Below are 22,239 nucleotides of genomic sequence, written 5' to 3'. Positions count from 1 at the left end.
TCTACCAGCCAGTGCCATGACTGGTAGTCAGTGCCACGACCATGCACCATGGCCAGTGCCATGGCCATGCACCATGGCCAGTGCCACAACCATGCACAAACGAGAACAACATATCTTGCTTTTTGACACATTCTGCCAAGGAACGAGCCAAGCGGGCCAACATTTAAGATAAGAAACAACTAAATAGCGAATATATCTTATCAACCTCGATATATTTAACAAATAATTCCCTTCCGTGGTATTGTACTATGGACAAGGACATAAACAACATGAAGTACCTACAAGATAATCATTGGAGCAATGCGAACCTCAGGTTAAATAACTTTTAGCACATCGTGGTCCATGGGCTGAGGCGTGTGCGTCTGGGGATTAAACCTAGACTTTCCTTTGGTCCTTATCTAATGATTTTCTTACTGTGTTATATACTCCAAAACCTTAACTACGTTTATGGCATTAAGATCTAACTAGAGGGGCACTTATCAGTGATAACTGCCCGAAACGCTTTGCGTAATAGTGGCTTTAGGCATTGTATGTACTAGCTCTATCTATAAAGCCTACAAACTTTGTAAAATCTCTTTATGTATGTACCTTTACCTAAATAAAAAAATATTATTATAATTATTATTATTATGATAGAATTATCCAGAAACTGTTGCTCCTGTTTGACTCATATTTGCCAAGCAGAGCGATTATCCGTCATTGATTGATAATTCCTCTGGGACCTCTAATGGCTAGGTCATTGGTGGTTGATAAACATTATGAAACTCACTCACCCCCAAAACTCACATACATCTAACCAATGGTGAAATAACCTAACGATTCCGTTTGATTTATTGCCCGGTAATTTGTTCCATAAATTAACAACCTTGTTTCAAAACCGGCATCTAGGCAGGGTGGTTCATGAGCCATAGATGCCTAATAGGCGAGCAGATCAGTACAATCCTAAGCTGTTCATTGTGGCCATGTATCACCGCGGCTATTTTCGGAGGCTTCAAATGAATCACGACTTCATACAGTTTACTTTTAATGATCACTGATGGAACCGCATTTGTAACATTTGTAACTGTAAATGTAACAAAAAAACAGTCCAACGGCAAACCTTTTGTGAAGGTGCTTTTGTAACTGAGAAACAGCCTCTATTGGTCACGAGTTGCCTATTGCTGTTTCAAATCTTTTGTTGTCTTGAATTTCTATACCTATTCATGGTACGTTCTCCGGAAACCAAATTGTGTATTGGCAGCCCGTCCTGGACACCACTATAGGGCCCCAATACATGATGTTCATCTCTTGCTGCCATGTTAGGCAGCGTTTGGCTTGAAATTGTCAAGCAACTGCTAAATATATATATATATATACAATGTGAGCTGGCTCGCGTCGACCATTAGGCTTTCTGCAAAATTCCTGTATTTGTTTTCTAAAATTCTACCACAAACCTCAATAAGATGAATATGTTTCCTATTCCCCAAAAATTATATACCTTACAAATTTGGGGTATGTTTCCACCGACTTTTGATGATATATTTAGATTCTTTATTCAGGTAAAGGGACATGCATTGAAGAGGAGTTACAAACATACTATTGGATTTAAAGACAGAGCTAATACATACAATACCTAAAGCCACTAATACGCACAGCGTTTCCGGCAAATATGCATAACGAAAATCAAGCGGTTAACGACACAACTCGTTTTCACATTCTCCCAGAAAATCAATGATGTGGTCAAGCGCCTTTCGACCAAGAACACTTCCATCGACCAGTGTGTCCTCCAGGCTGTTCTGGTGAATGCTGTGGTCGACCAGAAAGACGCAGGGATATATAAAGTGATGTAGCTTGCTTCGCTGTGAATGAGCACCGCTCCTGTGTCAGGTAAGTTCACTACGGGCTCACCATAGCCCGTGCTACTTAGAACTTGTTCCGAGTAGCTGAATCTATAACAACATGCTTCGCTGTGCATATACATTGAGTTTGCAGGCGATGAGTCACAATAACGTGGCTGAAGAATGTTGACCAGACCACACACTAGAAGGTGAAGGGACGACGACGTTTCGGTCCGTCCTGGACCATTCTCAAGTCGACGAAACGTCGTCGTCCCTTCACCTTCTAGTGTGTGGTCTGGTCTACATTGAGTTTACCTTAGTCCTGGACTATGTTCAGGGCTTGAGTATACTTGCTGGTTGGTCAGTAAGGTGTTGTGGTGGCCTTAATAACCCTCCAGAGATTGATAGGCCTTAATAACCCTCCAGAGGTTGGTAGACCTTAAGTCCAAAGACGCAGTCATCAGTTTTAATCTACTGTGCATTCAAAATCGGGGTTATATATAAATTTGAATTATATATTAGAATTTGATGTATAGTTAAGCGTAAGTTAGGTTGTCTTGGGTTGTGTTGGCAACACGTGGGAATAAGATTCGGACAGTTGACGTGAGCGAAGCACTGAGAAAAATTCTAAAGTCATCAGCTGTGATTCGTGTGTTTAAGTTCTGCGTGTAACGAGTTTTTCATTCATAAACGGGGTTTGGCGGCTGGATTAACGAGCGTGTGGCCTTTGTTGATGATGACGGACTGTTTTCGAAGAAAAAAAACTTCAAACATGAAACAATTCCAAAAGATCCAAATCTTACATATCAATTACCTCAACACCAACGATATATGTAAATTAAATGACTAAATAATTGTCATTCGTGACTAAACTAACAAAAATCACCTTGAGCAATTGTGCGACTTTAAATTCTATTCACATCTGGATCAGCCAAATTAGGACTCCAGAAAGCTATATAAACACATGAACAAAAGCCTATCGGAGCTCCAATTACTTTATATCCTAATAAAACGTGTATAATGCGCTCATGTGATAGGACTTGATTAACCTATATCTAAAAACAATGTGCCATTCACCAATGTCTCTCAGACGACTCTTGTTCCCAAGAGAAAAACCAAAGAATTTATATATAAGATTTGGTTTCATGTTTTTTGAATCACGACATGGCGCTTAAGCCCGAATAAATTTGATTATTTCTCGTGGTTAGGGGGCACTGAAAATACATGCAACAGGAACTTGTATAAATACAGTATACACAAAAATACACGCACGCCTACAGTAAGACATGATGGAGTTAAAGTATAACACCGGACCAGTATGAGGGATTTAGTGTTGGTTACAGGGAGTAATCCCCAGTCTCGCCCTGTGAGCGTGAGCGGTAGTTTGTGTCCACCATACTCTCCCTGTGAGCGGTAGTTTGTGTCCACCATACTCTCCCTGTGAGCGGTAGTTTGTGTCCACCATACTCTCCCTGTGAGCGGTAGTTTGTGTCCACCATACTCTCCCTGTGAGCGGTAGTTTGTGTCCACCATACTCTCCCTGTGAGCGGTAGTTTGTGTCCACCATACTCTCCCTGTGAGCGGTAGTTTGTGTCCACCATACTCTCCCTGTGAGCGGTAGTTTGTGTCCACCATACTCTCCCTGTGAGCGGTAGTTTGTGTCCACCATACTCTCCCTGTGAGCGGTAGTTTGTGTCCCCCCCATACTCTCCCTGTGAGCGGTAGTTTGTGTCCCCCCCCCATCATACTCTCCCTGTGAGCGGTAGTTTGTGTCCCCCCCCATACTCTCCCTGTGAGCGGTAGTTTGTGTCCCCCCCCCATCATACTCTCCCTGTGAGCGGTAGTTTGTGTCCCCCCCCATACTCTCCCTGTGAGCGGTAGTTTGTGTCCCCCCCCATCATACTCTCCCTGTGAGCGGTAGTTTGTGTCCCCCCCCCCATACTCTCCCTGTGAGCGGTAGTTTGTGTCCCCCCCCATCATACTCTCCCTGTGAGCGGTAGTTTGTGTCCCCCCCCATACTCTTCCTGTGAGCGGTAGTTTGTGTCCCCCCCCCATACTCTTCCTGTGAGCGGTAGTTTGTGTCCCCCCCCCATACTCTCCCTGTGAGCGGTAGTTTGTGTCCCCCCCCCATACTCTTCCTGTGAGCGGTAGTTTGCGTCCCCCCCCCATACTCTTCCTGTGAGCGGTAGTTTGTGTCCCCCCCCATACTCTCCCTGTGAGCGGTAGTTTGTGTCCCCCCCCCATACTCTTCCTGTGAGCGGTAGTTTGTCCCCCCCATCATACTCTTCCTGTGAGCGGTAGTTTGTGTCCCCCCCATACTCTTCCTGTGAGCGGTAGTTTGTGTCCCCCCCCCATCATACTCTCCCTGTGAGCGGTAGTTTGTGTCCCCCCCCCCATCATACTCTCCCTGTGAGCGGTAGTTTGTCCCCCCCATACTCTTCCTGTGAGCGGTAGTTTGTCCCCCCCATACTCTTCCTGTGAGCGGTAGTTTGTCCCCCCCCCATCATACTCTTCCTGTGAGCGGTAGTTTGTGTCCCCCCCCCATCATACTCTTCCTATGAGCGGTAGTTTGTGTCCCCCCCCATCATACTCTTCCTGTGAGCGGTAGTTTGTGTCCCCCCCCCCATCATACTCTTCCTGTGAGCGGTAGTTTGTGTCCCCCCATCATACTCTTCCTGTGAGCGGTAGTTTGTCCCCCCCCCATCATACTCTCCCTGTGAGCGGTAGTTTGTGTCCCCCCCATCATACTCTTCCTGTGAGCGGTAGTTTGTCCCCCCCCCCATCATACTCTCCCTGTGAGTGGTAGTTTGTGTCCCCCCCCCCATCATACTCTCCCTGTGAGCGGTAGTTTGTGTCCCCCCCCATCATACTCTTCCTGTGAGTGGTAGTTTGTGTCCCCCCCCCATCATACTCTCCCTGTGAGTGGTAGTTTGTGTCCCCCCCCCCATCATACTCTCCCTGTGAGTGGTAGTTTGTGTCCCCCCCCCATCATACTCTTCCTGTGAGCGGTAGTTTGTCCCCCCCCCCATCATACTCTCCCTGTGAGCGGTAGTTTGTGTCCCCCCCATCATACTCTCCCTGTGAGCGGTAGTTTGTGTCCCCCCCATCATACTCTCCCTGTGAGTGGTAGTTTGTGTCCCCCCCCATCATACTCTCCCTGTGAGCGGTAGTTTGTGTCCCCCCCATCATACTCTCCCTGTGAGCGGTAGTTTGTGTCCCCCCCATCATACTCTCCCTGTGAGCGGTAGTTTGTGTCCCCCCCCCATCATACTCTCCCTGTGAGCGGTAGTTTGTGTCCCCCCCATCATACTCTCCCTGTGAGCGGTAGTTTGTGTCCCCCCCCATCATACTCTCCCTGTGAGCGGTAGTTTGTGTCCCCCCCATCATACTCTCCCTGTGAGTGGTAGTTTGTGTCCCCCCCCCCATCATACTCTTCCTGTGAGCGGTAGTTTGTGTCCCCCCCATCATACTCTTCCTGTGAGCGGTAGTTTGTCCCCCCCCATCATACTCTCCCTGTGAGCGGTAGTTTGTGTCCCCCCCATCATACTCTCCCTGTGAGTGGTAGTTTGTGTCCCCCCCCATCATACTCTCCCTGTGAGCGGTAGTTTGTGTCCCCCCCATCATACTCTCCCTGTGAGTGGTAGTTTGTGTCCCCCCCCCATCATACTCTTCCTGTGAGCGGTAGTTTGTGTCCCCCCCATCATACTCTCCCTGTGAGTGGTAGTTTGTGTCCCCCCCCCATCATACTCTCCCTGTGAGCGGTAGTTTGTGTCCCCCCCATCATACTCTCCCTGTGAGTGGTAGTTTGTGTCCCCCCCCATCATACTCTCCCTGTGAGCGGTAGTTTGTGTCCCCCCCATCATACTCTCCCTGTGAGTGGTAGTTTGTGTCCTCCCCCATCATACTCTTCCTGTGAGCGGTAGTTTGTGTCCCCCCCCCCATACTCTTCCTGTGAGTGGTAGTTTGTGTCCCCCCCCCCATCATACTCTTCCTGTGAGCGGTAGTTTGTGTCCCCCCCCATACTCTTCCTGTGAGCGGTAGTTTGTGTCCCCCCTCCATCATACTCTTCCTGTGAGTGGTAGTTTGTGTCCCCCCCCCCATACTCTTCCTGTGAGCGGTAGTTTGTGTCCCCCCCCATCATACTCTCCCTGTGAGTGGTAGTTTGTGTCCCCCCCATCATACTCTTCCTGTGAGCGGTAGTTTGTCCCCCCCCCATCATACTCCCTGTGAGCGGTAGTTTGTCCCCCCCCATCATACTCTCCCTGTGAGCGGTAGTTTGTGTCCCCCCCCATCATACTCTCCCTGTGAGCGGTAGTTTGTGTCCCCCCCCCCATCATACTCTCCCTGTGAGTGGTAGTTTGTGTCCCCCCCCCATCATACTCTTCCTGTGAGTGGTAGTTTGTGTCCCCCCCCCATCATACTCCCTGTGAGCGGTAGTTTGTCCCCCCCCATCATACTCTCCCTGTGAGCGGTAGTTTGTGTCCCCCCCCATCATACTCTCCCTGTGAGCGGTAGTTTGTGTCCCCCCCCCATCATACTCTCCCTGTGAGCGGTAGTTTGTGTCCCCCCCCCCATCATACTCTCCCTGTGAGCGGTAGTTTGTGTCCCCCCCATCATACTCTCCCTGTGAGCGGTAGTTTGTCTCCCCCCCATCATACTCTCCCTGTGAGCGGTAGTTTGTGTCCCCCCCCCCATCATACTCTCCCTGTGAGCGGTAGTTTGTGTCCCCCCCCCCATCATACTCTCCCTGTGAGCGGTAGTTTGTGTCCCCCCCATCATACTCTCCCTGTGAGCGGTAGTTTGTGTCCCCCCCCATCATACTCTCCCTGTGAGCGGTAGTTTGTGCCCCCCCATCATACTCTCCCTGTGAGCGGTAGTTTGTGTCCCCCCCCCATACTCTCCCTGTGAGCGGTAGTTTGTGTCCCCCCATACTCTTCCTGTGAGCGGTAGTTTGTGTCCCCCCCATCATACTCTCCCTGTGAGCGGTAGTTTGTGTCCCCCCCCCATCATACTCTCCCTGTGAGCGGTAGTTTGTGTCCCCCCCATCATACTCTCCCTGTGAGTGGTAGTTTGTGTCCCCCCCCCATCATACTCTCCCTGTGAGCGGTAGTTTGTGTCCCCCCCCATCATACTCTCCCTGTGAGCGGTAGTTTGTGTCCCCCCCATCATACTCTCCCTGTGAGCGGTAGTTTGTGTCCCCCCCCATCATACTCTTCCTGTGAGCGGTAGTTTGTGTCCCCCCCCATACTCTCCCTGTGAGCGGTAGTTTGTGTCCCCCCCCATACTCTTCCTGTGAGCGGTAGTTTGTGTCCCCCCCCATACTCTCCCTGTGAGCGGTAGTTTGTGTCCCCCCCATCATACTCTCCCTGTGAGCGGTAGTTTGTGTCCCCCCCATCATACTCTCCCTGTGAGCGGTAGTTTTTGTCCCCCCCCCCATACTCTTCCTGTGAGCGGTAGTTTTTGCCCCCCCCCATACTCTCCCTGTGAGCGGTAGTTTGTGTCCCCACCCCATCATACTCTCCCTGTGAGCGGTAGTTTGTGTCCCCCCCCCCCATCATACTCTCCCTGTGAGCGGTAGTTTGTGTCCCCCCCCATCATACTCTTCCTGTGAGCGGTAGTTTGTGTCCCCCCCCCATCATACTCTCCCTGTGAGCGGTAGTTTGTGTCCCCCCCCCCCATACTCTTCCTGTGAGCGGTAGTTTGTGTCCCCCCCCCATCATACTCTTCCTGTGAGCGGTAGTTTGTGTCCCCCCCCATCATACTCTCCCTGTGAGCGGTAGTTTGTGTCCCCCCCCCATACTCTTCCTGTGAGCGGTAGTTTGTGTCCCCCCCATCATACTCTCCCTGTGAGCGGTAGTTTGTGTCCCCCCCCCATCATACTCTCCCTGTGAGCGGTAGTTTGTGTCCCCCCCCCATACTCTTCCTGTGAGCGGTAGTTTGTGTCCCCCCCCATCATACTCTTTCTGTGAGCGGTAGTTTGTGTCCCCCCCCCCATCATACTCTCCCTGTGAGCGGTAGTTTGTGTCCCCCCCCATCATACTCTCCCTGTGAGCGGTAGTTTGTGTCCCCCCCCCCATCATACTCTTCCTGTGAGCGGTAGTTTGTGTCCCCCCCCCATCATACTCTCCCTGTGAGCGGTAGTTTGTGTCCCCCCCCCATCATACTCTCCCTGTGAGCGGTAGTTTGTGCCCCCCCCCATCATACTCTCCCTGTGAGCGGTAGTTTGTGTCCCCCCCCCCCATCATACTCTTCCTGTGAGCGGTAGTTTGTGTCCCCCCCATCATACTCTCCCTGTGAGCGGTAGTTTGTGTCCCCCCCATCATACTCTCCCTGTGAGCGGTAGTTTGTGTCCCCCCCCCCCATCATACTCTTCCTGTGAGCGGTAGTTTGTGTCCCCCCCATCATACTCTCCCTGTGAGCGGTAGTTTGTGTCCCCCCCCCATCATACTCTCCCTGTGAGCGGTAGTTTGTGTCCCCCCCCATACTCTCCCTGTGAGCGGTAGTTTGTGTCCCCCCCCATCATACTCTCCCTGTGAGCGGTAGTTTGTGTCCCCCCCCCCATCATACTCTCCCTGTGAGCGGTAGTTTGTGTCCCCCCCCCCATCATACTCTCCCTGTGAGCGGTAGTTTGTGTCCCCCCCCCCATCATACTCTCCCTGTGAGCGGTAGTTTGTGTCCCCCCCCCATCATACTCTCCCTGTGAGCGGTAGTTTGTGTCCCCCCCATCATACTCTCCCTGTGAGCGGTAGTTTGTGTCCCCCCCCCATCATACTCTCCCTGTGAGCGGTAGTTTGTGTCCCCCCCATCATACTCTTCCTGTGAGCGGTAGTTTGTGTCCCCCCTCCCATCATACTCTTCCTGTGAGCGGTAGTTTGTGTTTCCCCCCCCCCATCATACTCTCCCTGTGAGCGGTAGTTTGTGTCCCCCCCCCATCATACTCTCCCTGTGAGCGGTAGTTTGTGTCCCCCCCCCCATCATACTCTCCCTGTGAGCGGTAGTTTGTGTCCCCCCCCCCATCATACTCTCCCTGTGAGCGGTAGTTTGTGTCCCCTCCCCCCATCATACTCTCCCTGTGAGCGGTAGTTTGTGTCCCCCCCCCCATACTCTTCCTGTGAGCGGTAGTTTGTGTCCCCCCCCCCATACTCTTCCTGTGAGCGGTAGTTTGTGTCCCCCCCCCCCATACTCTTCCTGTGAGCGGTAGTTTGTGTCCCCCCCCCATACTCTTCCTGTGAGCGGTAGTTTGTGTCCCCCCCACCATACTCTCCCTGTGAGCGGTAGTTTGTGTCCCCCCCCCACCATACTCTTCCTGTGAGCGGTAGTTTGTGTCCCCCCCCCCATCATACTCTCCCTGTGAGCGGTAGTTTGTGTCCCCCCCCCATCATACTCTCCCTGTGAGCGGTAGTTTGTGTCCCCCCCCCATCATACTCTCCCTGTGAGCGGTAGTTTGTGTCCCCCCCCCATCATACTCTCCCTGTGAGCGGTAGTTTGTGTCCCCCCCCCATACTCTTCCTGTGAGCGGTAGTTTGTGTCCCCAAAATGGTCTAAATATGATACAAAATGGTCTAAAAAAACTGCAACGTTCTACGGAAATTAATTTTGTACCTTGACAGAAAACATAGAGATAGTTGGACCTTTGTCAAGCCGCCGGCTTCCTGTCCACGTCGAGGTAAATTCAGGTAAAAATCCTAACAACAACTATGTAGTCGAAAGCACACACATATATAAACTTTTCTAACTAACAATATTCACATTTTGTAGTATTAATAATTTTAATTTTCTAGAGGGAACTGAAATATATATTCGTAAGCCTAAGATAGTATATCCTAGCACGCCGGTGAGTGACGTCACTTGGCAAGAGTACGTTACTTTCAAACGTTGTCTATTAGTTTTTGCGTTTTTTTCGACCCGAATGCACAAGTGTCGTTACTGAGTATTCACTGTGTAGCTTATTCCGACCTAGCAGTAAATAGGTACCTGGGAGTTAGTCAGCTGTCACGGGCTGCTTCCTGGGGGTGGAGGCCTGGTCTAGGACCGGGCCGCGGGGACACTAAAGTCTCGAAATCATCTCAAGATAACCTAGCAATAGTTTAATTGAATAGACGGGGTGTAGACAATATATGTATCAAGCATCCTGTCCTCTTTATCGAGGGCCAGTTGACATAGGCCTCTACATTAATAAAATACTTGCCATGATCTTTCGCTTATAAATCGGTCTAGTTATTTTATTCTGTTGTATTAATTATAAGTACATCGTATATACTACAAGTACATTATACAAATCATATGTATTCGAATGTCATCAGTTACGATGTGTGTAACAGCCCATCCTCATAAACAAAGCCAAAAGACCATTCCATCCACCCGCCAACCCCCCTGTTTATGAATGATAAACGGTTTACACACGACTCAACTGATCACGTCCGAACACTTCCGGAACAAGTGCTTCACTGACGAATTTTGTTCGTTGTTGTTGTTTTAGACTTCAGCCCGTCCTCCAAACAAAGATCCAAAAGTGATTCCATGCACCCGCCAACCCCCCCAGCTGTTTATGAATGAAAAGCGGTTTACACACGACTCACAACTGCTGACGTTCGAACATATCCGGAACAAGTATTTCACTGACGAATTTTGTTCGAATCACTTCGCTATAAATGCTTCACCCACGTACTACAAATACAAATAATCACCAACAGAACCTAAACACCTAACCTATCCTATGCCTATATATACACAATATGCCAATATATTATAATATTAATTTATACTTAAGAAAATTCCCGTTTTGAATGAACAGCATATTAAAATTTATGAATGCGTCTGTGGGGTCGACCGCTGGATGTAATGGACTTGAGTCGAGGACGGGTTGTAGACTTAGCTACTCAGAACGAAATGTCCATGTAGCACGGGCTATGGTGACCCCGTAAGACTTGTGTTCGAACCACAACGCTGTAAATACTTCACCCCACGTAATACAAATAACCGGTAACAGAACCTAAACACCTAACCTAACAGTGCACTGTGTGTTAATCCATACAAAAATTTATATGAGAAAATTCCTATTTTGAATGAACAGCATGTTAGAATTGATGAATGCGTCTTTGGGGTCGACCGCTGGATGGAATGGACTTTATCTGAGGACGGGGTGTGTGTAAACCGTTTTTAATTTATAAACAGGGAGTTTGGCGGGTGCATGGAATTGACTTTGGCCTCTGTTTAAGAGGACGGGCTGTAGGATATATAGTATTTGAGTGATCAGTCTGAATACTCTAAGGCCTTTTGAAATAAACTGATTATATGTAAAGGTATTAAAGAACTATGACCCGACCAGGGGTCAAATTCACGAAGCAGTTACGCAAGCACTTACGAACCAGGGACCAGATTCACGAAGTAGCTACGCAAGTACTTACGAACGTGTACATCTTTCCTCAATCTTTGACGGCTTTGGTAACATTTATTAAACAATTTGTAAGCATGAAAACTTGCCAATCAATTGTTGTTATTGTTATAAACAGCCTCCTGGTGCTTCCGAGCTCATTAACTGTTTAATAATTGTAAACAAATCCGCCAAAGATTGAGAAAAGATGTACAGGTTCGTAAGTGTTTGCGTAACTGTTTCGTGAATCTGGTCCCAGGATTTGAACCTAGGTTACCGGTGACTTATTGTCTTAAGGACCATTTAAGCTTCCTCACACATGTAAAGGTATATTATAATTATAATCTGAATATGATACTTTTATAATGGGTTTAAAACACACAAGGGGGATCAGAATTAGCCAATATAAGAAAATATTAAATATTTTAAATGTATCAAACATTTCAATTATAATAGGTAAGCTAAAACTTAACATGGAATTGTTTTGACCCAAAACTTGTGTAAATCTTGTCTTAATTTTTCTCTTTATTAAATCTCAAAGCAATATGGCGTCCAGCTGCGATATAGGGGTCGAGGCTTTTATCAGATATTCCAACACTGGGCCTTTATCATATTTATTAATACTCTCATCACATATGTTATCTTGAGATGATTTCGGGGCTTAGTGTCCCTCGACCAGGCCTCCACCCCCAGGAAGCAGCCCGTGACAGCTGACTAACTCCCAGGTACCTATTTACTGCTAGGTAACAGGGGGGCATCAGGGGTGAAAGATACTTCTGGCTATTATTTCTCGCCGGCGCTCGGGATCGAACCCGGGACCACCGCATCACGCGCCCAGTGTTCTGTCCACTCAGCCACCGGCTCCGTCGTTTGGGAGGAGTCACAGTCTTGAGTCAGAAGACAACAGGACTCCACAAACACAATTATCTTACTGATAACAGCTGTATGACACTGTTGCATCACAGTAACTACCATTATCAGGGTCTCCGACGAGTGATAAGCTGATTAGATGCGTGTAATTACTTCCTTGAGAGTGAGTCAAATGATAACGCTTTGGCAACCCGTCCTCGACTCAAGTCCATGACGAACACCAGTCGTCAGTGAAGCACTTGTTCCGGAAGTGTTCGAACGTCATCAGTTGTGAGTCGTGTGTAAACCGTTTTTCATTCATAAACAGCTGGGGGGTTGGCGGGTGGATGGAATCACTTCTAGGTCTTTGTTTGGAGGACGGGCTGGGATGTAATGGACTTGAGTCGAGGACGGGCTGCGTCAAAGACCCAAAAGTGATTCCATCCACCCGCCAACCCTCCCAGCTGTTTATGAATGAAAAACAGTTTACACACGAATCACAACTGATGACGTCCGAACACTTCCGGAACAAGTGCTTCACTGACGACTGGTGTTCGAACCACAACGCTGTAAATGCTTCACCCACGTACTACAAATACAAATAATCGCCAACAGAACCTAAACACCTAACCTAACCTATGCCTATATATACACAATATGCTAATATATTATAATATTAATTTATACTTAAGAAAATTCCCGTTTTGAATGAACAGCATGTTAAAATTTATGAATGCGTCTGTGGGGTCGACCGCTGGATGAAATGGACTTGAGTCGAGGACGGGTTGGGCACGGAAAGAGTTGGGCTCATTTGCTAGTACATAATGCTCCTGGTACCTAGCAGTAAATAGGTACCCAGGAGTTAGTCAACTTGTTGTAGAGAGCGGGTTTTCTTCCTATTGGGGAGTGTTGTACATGCTTCTATTGCGATGTGTCCACTCACAGGATGAGTGACGCTGCCCAATACTGTCACTATGGCGGTGTGTCCACTCACAGGATGAGTGACGCTGCCCAATACTGTCACTATGGTGATGTGTCCACTCACAGGATGAGTGACGCTGCCCAATACTGTCACTATGGTGATGTGTCCACTCACAGGATGAGTGACGCTGCCCAATACTGTCACTATGGCGGTGTGTCCACTCACAGGATGAGTGACGCTGCCCAATACTGTCACTATGGCGGTGTGTCCACTCACAGGATGAGTGACGCTGCCCAATACTGTCACTATGGTGGTGTGTCCACTCACAGGATGAGTGACGCTGCCCAATACTGTCACTATGGTGGTGTGTCCACTCACAGGATGAGTGACGCTGCCCAATACTGTCACTATGGCGGTGTGTCCACTCACAGGATGAGTGACGCTGCCCAATACTGTCACTATGGTGATGTGTCCACTCACAGGATGAGTGACGCTGCCCAATACTGTCACTATGGTGATGTGTCCACTCACAGGATGAGTGACGCTGCCCAATACTGTCACTATGGCGGTGTGTCCACTCACAGGATGAGTGACGCTGCCCAATACTGTCACTATGGCGGTGTGTCCACTCACAGGATGAGTGACGCTGCCCAATACTGTCACTATGGTGGTGTGTCCACTCACAGGATGAGTGGCGCTGCCCAATACTGTCACTATGGCGGTGTGTCCACTCACAGGATGAGTGACGCTGCCCAATACTGTCACTATGGCGGTGTGTCCACTCACAGGATGAGTGGCGCTGCCCAATACTGTCACTATGGTGGTGTGTCCACTCACAGGATGAGTGGCGCTGCCCAATACTGTCACTATGGCGGTGTGTCCACTCCCAGGATGAGTGGCGCTGCCCAATACTGTCACTATGGTGGTGTGTCCACTCACAGGATGAGTGGCGCTGCCCAATACTGTCACTATGGCGGTGTGTCCACTCACAGGATGAGTGACGCTGCCCAATACTGTCACTATGGCGGTGTGTCCACTCACAGGATGAGTGGCGCTGCCCAATACTGTCACTATGGCGGTGTGTCCACTCACAGGATGAGTGGCGCTGCCCAATACTGTCACTATGGCGGTGTGTCCACTCACAGGATGAGTGACGCTGCCCAATACTGTCACTATGGCGGTGTGTCCACTCACAGGATGAGTGGCGCTGCCCAATACTGTCACTATTGTGGTGTGTCCACTCACAGGATGAGTGGCGCTGCCCAATACTGTCACTATGGCGGTGTGTCCACTCACAGGATGAGTGGCGCTGCCCAATACTGTCACTATGGCGGTGTGTCCACTCACAGGATGAGTGGCGCTGCCCAATACTGTCACTATGGCGGTGTGTCCACTCACAGGATGAGTGGCGCTGCCCAATACTGTCACTATGGCGGTGTGTCCACTCACAGGATGAGTGGCGCTGCCCAATAAACTCGCCCCTCGGGGCATAATTTAAATTTAAAAAAATTGCAGCCTGGGAAGGGTCAGTAATTTGAGCCTAGGGAAAGAGGTAACTTGATATAAGGCTAACATGTACTGTATATATAAACTGGCTGCTTGTCCCACAACACAATAATTACAAATTATATATAAGGGTACGTGGGTAGGAGGGAAGTTGTGGTTTAATATACTTCGCATATAATTAATATTTTAGGAATGATAACGATGCACTTTTAGAAACATTTTTTCAATGCTGCTTTCAAACTTTCTCGCCACCTCATGTAAATAGAGTTAGAACGAACCTCACGAAATACTTTAAGAGCTTATGTTACGTTATTCACTCCAGGATAGAGTTATTCACTCTAGCCTAACACACCGAGCCTGGGGGAGAGTATAGCACCCTAGGATATCTGACTTGAGAATCACTTCACTGACCTGACACTATCGACTTGAGAATGGTCCAGGACGGACCGAAACGTCGTCGTCCCTTCACCTTCTAGTGTGTGGTCTGACCAAACTACTTCAGCCACGTTATTGTGACTCATCGCCTGCACCCTAGGATATCCTCCTATAGTCCTCCCCGGCCCTAGTGGCCAAGTTCAAGAATGTTTATTGAGACAAGAAAGAAATACATCTCAGAGGGATAGAGTAGCTTAGGCTATTTCTACCTTAGAGGTCATAGTATCCAATAGTAACGTTATTTGAACGTCCAATCAACGTCATTGACTGTAACTGAACGTTGAATGTTACTTTTAACATTGTGCCCTCTGTGAGGGGGGGGGGGGGGGAAGGAGGTTGTAAGTGAAACCATAACAGACTGATTTTGGATCAACTAGGTTATGATTCATGCGTCAGGCTGCGAGCAGCCGCGTCCAACAGCCTGGTTGACCAGACCAGCAACGAGCAGGCCTGGGAGAGGACCGGGCCGCGGGGACGTTGAGCCCCGAAATCATCGTAAGGTGATTTGGACCACGCCTTTCTATCTATATTGAAATTATAGAAAATCTATATTTAATATATAGATTTATATAATATTAATACAGAAAATCTATAGCCTAGGCCTATGTTTTTCATAATAAAATTAATGGGAAGAGAACTATGAGGGGAAGGCACCAAGCCATTACGACTATATAGCACTGGGAAGGGATCAGGGGCCAGATTCACGAAGCAGTTACGCAATCACTTACGAACGTGTACATCTTTCCTCAATCTTCGACGCCTTTGGTTACATTTATTAAACAGTTTACAAGCATGAAAACTTGCCAATCAACTGTTGGTATTGTTATAAACAGTCTCCTGGTGCTTCGGAGCTCATTAACTGTTTAAGATGTGTAAACAAAGCCGCCAAAGATGGAGAAAAGATGGACAGGTTCGTAAGTGCTTGCGTAACTGCTTCGTGAATCCCGGTTCAGGATAAGAATTTGGATGGGACGGGGGGAAGGAATGGTGCCCAACCACTTGGACGGTCGGGGGATTGAACGCCGACCTGCAGGAAGCGAGACCGTCGCTCTAACTGTCCACCCAAACACAAAAAAATAACTAAATATATGTTTTTTTTTATGCAGGCGATGAGTCACAATAACGTGGCTGAAGATTGTTGACCAGACCACACACTAGAAGGTGAAGGGACGACGACGTTTCGGTCCGTCCTGGACCATTCTCAAGTCAATTGTGTTTTTTATGTTGCGGTTAAAAATGCTGACAGCTAGGACAAAAATGTCTGCTGATACCAGACGATCTACACCCCAGCCTTCAGGGGCCAGATTCGCGAAAGCACTTACGCAAGCACTTACGAACGTGTACATCTTTCCTCAATCTTTGACGGCTTTGGTTACATTTATTAAACAGTTTACAAGCATGAAAACTTGCCAATCAACTGTTATTATTGTTATAAACAGCCTCCTGGTGCTTCAGAACTCATTAACTGTTTAATAATTGTAAACAAAGCCGCCAAACATTGAGAAAAGATGTACAGGTTCGTAAGTGCTTTCGTGAATCTGGCCCCAGGTTAGGAACTGAACCAAAAAATGCGCGCCACTTAAAGACGGCCAACAATCTTGCAAAGTACTGCCAAACTACTCAAATATTTCTTTCAGCTGTGTGGTGACCTTAAGACCAGGGGCCAGATTCACGAAAGCACTTACGAACCTGTACATCTTTTTCTCAATCTTTGGCGGCTTTGTTTACACTTATTAAACAGTTAATGAGCGCCGAAGCACCAGGAGGCTGTTTATAACAGTAACAACAGTTGAGTGGCAAGTTTTCATGCTTGTAAACTGTTTAATAAATGTAACCAAAGCCGACAAAGATTGAGGAAAGATGAACACTTCGTAAGTGCTTGCGTAAGTGCTTTCATGAATCTGGCCCCAGAAACACCTTCCCGCCGGTCTCAACATAGCAAAGGTGAGGCAAAGGTACAAACGGAAAAGTGATTAGCAGGAAGAAAAAAACCCCACTCAGGTCGATTACATAGTAATTGGAAGGGATAGGAGGCCGAGGAGCTGGGATAGAACGGAGGGAAGGAGTGGCGCCCAACCACTTGGGCCATCGGGGGATCGAACGTTGACCTGCATGAAGCGAAATCATCGCTATTCCGACAATGTAGCAGAGAAGCCGGCAATGGAGATGGCTGTAGTCAACACTTAATCTCAACCTAACTACCTCAGTGAGCAGCAGTCAACTCCTAATCTCAACCTAACTACCTCAGTGAGCAGCAGTCAACTCCTAATCTCAACCTAACTACCTCAGTGAGCAGCAGTCAACTCCTAATCTCAACCTAACTACCTCAGTGAGCAGCAGTCTAATCTCAACCTAACTACCTCAGTGAGCAGCAGTCAACTCCTAATCTCAACCTAACTACCTCAGTGAGCAACAGTCAACACCTAATCTCAACCTAACTACCTCAGTGAGCAGCAGTCTACTCCTAATCTCAACCTAACTACCTCAGTGAGCAGCAGTCTAATCTCAACCTAACTACCTCAGTGAGCAGCAGTCAACTCCTAATCTCAACCTAACTACCTCAGTGAGCAGCAGTCTACTCCTAATCTCAACCTAACTACCTCAGTGAGCAGCAGTCTACTCCTAATCTCAACCTAACTACCTCAGTGAGCAGCAGTCTAATCTCAACCTAACTACCTCAGTGAACAGCAGTCTACTCCTAATCTCAACCTAACTACCTCAGTGAGCAGCAGTCTAATCTCAACCTAACTACCTCAGTGAGCAGCAGTCTAATCTCAACCTAACTACCTCAGTGAGCAGCAGTCTAATCTCAACCTAACTACCTCAGTGAGCAGCAGTCAACTCCTAATCTCAACCTAACTACCTCAGTGAGCAGCAGTCTACTCCTAATCTCAACCTAACTACCTCAGTGAGCAGCAGTCTAATCTCAACCTAACTACCTCAGTGAACAGCAGTCTACTCCTAATCTCAACCTAACTACCTCAGTGAACAGCAGTCTACTCCTAATCTCAACCTAACTACCTCAGTGAGCAGCAGTCTACTCCTAATCTCAACCTAACTACCTCAGTGAACAGCAGTCTAATCTCAACCTAACTACCTCAGTGAGCAGCAGTCTACTCCTAATCTCAACCTAACTACCTCAGTGAGCAGCAGTCTACTCCTAATCTCAACCTAACTACCTCAGTGAGCAGCAGTCTAATCTCAACCTAACTACCTCAGTGAGCAGCAGTCTACTCCTAATCTCAACCTAACTTCCTCAGTGAACAGCAGTCTACTCCTAATCTCAACCTAACTACCTCAGTGAGCAGCAGTCTACTCCTAATCTCAACCTAACTACCTCAGTGAACAGCAGTCTAATCTCAACCTAACTACCTCAGTGAACAGCAGTCTAATCTCAACCTAACTACCTCAGTGAGCAGCAGTCTACTCCTAATCTCAACCTAACTACCTCAGTGAACAGCAGTCTAATCTCAACCTAACTACCTCAGTGAGCAGCAGTCTACTCCTAATCTCAACCTAACTACCTCAGTGAACAGCAGTCTAATCTCAACCTAACTACCTCAGTGAACAGCAGTCTAACCTCAACCTAACTACCTCAGTGAGCAGCAGTCTAATCTCAACCTAACTACCTCAGTGAGCAGCAGTCTAATCTCAACCTAACTACCTCAGTGAGCAGCAGTCTAATCTCAACCTAACTACCTCAGTGAGCAGCAGTCTAATCTCAACCTAACTACCTCAGTGAGCAGCAGTCTAATCTCAACCTAACTACCTCAGTGAGCAGCAGTCTAATCTCAACCTAACTACCTCAGTGAGCAGCAGTCTAATCTCAACCTAACTACCTCAGTGAGCAGCAGTCTAATCTCAACCTAACTACCTCAGTGAGCAGCAGTCTAATCTCAACCTAACTACCTCAGTGAGCAGCAGTCTAATCTCAACCTAACTACCTCAGTGAGCAGCAGTCTAATCTCAACCTAACTACCTCAGTGAGCAGCAGTCTAATCTCAACCTAACTACCTCAGTGAGCAGCAGTCTAATCTCAACCTAACTACCTCAGTGAGCAGCAGTCTAATCTCAACCTAACTACCTCAGTGAGCAGCAGTCTAATCTCAACCTAACTACCTCAGTGAGCAGCAGTCTAATCTCAACCTAACTACCTCAGTGAGCAGCAGTCTAATCTCAACCTAATTACCTCAGTGAGCAGCAGTCTAATCTCAACCTAACTACCTCAGTGAGCAGCAGTCTAATCTCAACCTAACTACCTCAGTGAGCAGCAGTCTAATCTCAACCTAACTACCTCAGTGAGCAGCAGTCTAATCTCAACCTAACTACCTCAGTGAGCAGCAGTCTAATCTCAACCTAACTACCTCAGTGAGCAGCAGTCTAATCTCAACCTAACTACCTCAGTGAGCAGCAGTCTAATCTCAACCTAACTACCTCAGTGAGCAGCAGTCTAATCTCAACCTAACTACCTCAGTGAGCAGCAGTCTAATCTCAACCTAACTACCTCAGTGAGCAGCAGTCTAATCTCAACCTAACTACCTCAGTGAGCAGCAGTCTAATCTCAACCTAACTACCTCAGTGAGCAGCAGTCTAATCTCAACCTAACTACCTCAGTGAGCAGCAGTCTAATCTCAACCTAATTACCTCAGTGAGCAGCAGTCTAATCTCAACCTAATTACCTCAGTGAGCAGCAGTCTAATCTCAACCTAACTACCTCAGTGAGCAGCAGTCTAATCTCAACCTAACTACCTCAGTGAGCAGCAGTCTAATCTCAACCTAACTACCTCAGTGAGCAGCAGTCTACTCCTAATCTCAACCTAACTACCTCAGTGAGCAGCGGTCTAATCTCAACCTAACTACCTCAGTGAGCAGCAGTCTAATCTCAACCTAACTACCTCAGTGAGCAGCAGTCTACTCCTAATCTCAACCTAACTACCTCAGTGAGCAGCAGTCTAATCTCAACCTAACTACCTCAGTGAGCAGCAGTCTAATCTCAACCTAACTACCTCAGTGAGCAGCAGTCTAATCTCAACCTAACTACCCCGGCATCATTCAACACTCCACGACAAATCCGCAGGTTGTTGTTGATGTTTCAGATTTAGCTACTCAGAAACAAAGTGTCCATGTAGCACGGGCTATGGCGAGCCCGTAAAAGTCCTCAGGAACCGGAAAGACTTATCACGCCTCTACCCTCCAACAGGAAACGCTGACTGACGTGAACGTGTTCTTTAATTATGTTGACTCAAGAGCCCCCCGCTGCTCTGTATTTAATCTTGTACTGTTTTTTAACACCAAACTGGCCATTTCCTGCCTCCAATCCCGGACTGGGTAATCCCGGGGGATTTGTAAATGCAAGGATATAGCCCATTTAGGATTGGAGCCCTTGGAATATACTTTTGAGAGTATATTCCACAATATACTATGTTGTGGGTATATTCCAACCCACAATAGTTGGCTAACTCCCTGGTACCTGTTTACGAGCTACTGTGCCGAGGCAACAGATGCATTAGATGAAAGGAAAGATGTCCAACCATTTCTCTTCCCCGGCCGGGAACCGAACCCGGGACCCCCGATTATCTACGTCCTTGGCCAGGGCCAGGTATGCTTATTGTATCGAGACAATAGCAGGAGCCTGGCTTTGACTTTAACTCAAAATACTACATTTATTTCCAGTAACACTATATTATATATATATATATATATATATATATATATATATATATATATATATATATATATATATATATATATATATATATATATATATATATATAGAAGCACAATGCAACTGGTGTGTACAGGACACCTTATCCACTCCTTATCCTTAATGAGGTGATTTGATAAAATACTATGCCCAAGATTACCATCAGAGTGCCGGCGGGGGGGGGGGGGTTAAATAGCTTCGGCTATCATCTCCTTTTGACCGGTCGTGATGGTCGAGTGGATAAGGTGTCCTGTACACACCAGTTGCATTGTGCTTCTGGCAGTATGGGTTCTGCTTCTGGCAGTATGGGTTCGAGTCACTTCTGGGGTGTGAGTTTCAGTTATATATATATATATATATATATATATATATATATATATATATATATATATATATATATATATATATATATATATATATATATATATATTATTAAATATGACCGAAAAAGTAAGATTAATAATTCTAACACGAATTTTCTCAATCTTTCGTACATTACGCTTCACTGTTGGAGGTAAATCAAAAATCACTTCTCCAAAATTCATTTTTATTTCTAGTCTGACGCGACACGGGCGCGTTTCGTAAAACTTATTACATTTTCAAAGACTTCACAAATACACAACTGATTAGAACGTATCTCTGATTTTATATCTACATTTGAGTGAGGTGGGAGGGGTGATGTGGCATTAACACAAGACAGAACAGGAGGGGATATTAATAGGGTACCCTATTAATATCCCCTCCTGTTCTGTCTTGTGTTAATGCCACATCACCCCTCCCACCTCACTCAAATGTAGATATAAAATCAGAGATACGTTCTAATCAGTTGTGTATTTGTGAAGTCTTTGAAAATGTAATAAGTTTTACGAAACGCGCCCGTGTCGCGTCAGACTAGAAATAAAAATGAATTTTGGAGAAGTGATTTTTTATTTACCTCCAACAGTGAAGCGTAATGTACGAAAGATTGAGAAAATTCGTGTTAGAATTATTAATCTTACTTTTTCGGTCATATTTAATAATATATGTCTACAGGAAAGACTGCTACCAAAATATACTAATATATATATATATATATATATATATATATATATATATATATATATATATATATATATATATATATATATATATATAAACAATAATTTTGGAGTGATATATAGATCAATAGTGAGATACATAGATACTGATATAAGTATGTAAGCTATATATATATATTAGAAATATCATAGAAAATATAACCAGCGTGTTTATACAAATGAAATACGCGGCAGAGAAGGCAAAATGCTCCGAAATGACTCACCGATCAATGATGCCAACTGCCAGAAAGTAGTTTATAAGATTAGTTTATGGCGGCCACGTGCACGAGCCGCGTTACCCCGACCACTCCACCAACCACACTGAGACCTCGCGCTCTCACCCACCCCCAACCTCCCCCGTCTGCTGCCGGATCCCGAAACTGAACGTGTCGTACTGCATATATCTGTTTTTTTTTTTTACCCAAATTCATTAATTAATTTAACAAAAATGATTAAATTGATCGTAATGATTTAATTTGAGATATTTTTTTTATGTGTTAAACAAATTGAGTGTCAGCGGTTAGTGTAGCTGTAGGTGAAATAACTGATATACTTGA

The 22,239-nt window shown here is 46.7% G+C and overlaps 1 protein-coding gene across 6 annotated transcripts in view; it reads right to left on the bottom strand.

The window, feature by feature from the left end:
• LOC123758430 (shootin-1) overlaps positions 1 to 22,027 on the bottom strand; it is an 87,516-nt gene extending 65,489 nt beyond the window's left edge. For 4 of the 6 annotated variants that reach the window (XM_045742838.2, XM_045742842.2, XM_045742841.2 and 1 more), the window contains exon 1: positions 21,907 to 22,027. The gene's annotated coding sequence lies outside the window, so the exon portion shown is untranslated. The remainder of the gene's footprint in view (positions 1 to 21,906) is intronic. The other 2 variants (XM_045742839.2, XM_069322735.1) reach the window with 1 other exon arrangement.
• Between the last annotated feature and the right edge of the window lie 212 nt (positions 22,028 to 22,239).

This window comes from Procambarus clarkii, chromosome 11 (genome assembly GCF_040958095.1).
Source record: "Procambarus clarkii isolate CNS0578487 chromosome 11, FALCON_Pclarkii_2.0, whole genome shotgun sequence".
NCBI classification, from domain to species: domain Eukaryota; kingdom Metazoa; phylum Arthropoda; class Malacostraca; order Decapoda; family Cambaridae; genus Procambarus; species Procambarus clarkii.
This window is presented reverse-complemented; position numbering and strand designations above follow the sequence as displayed.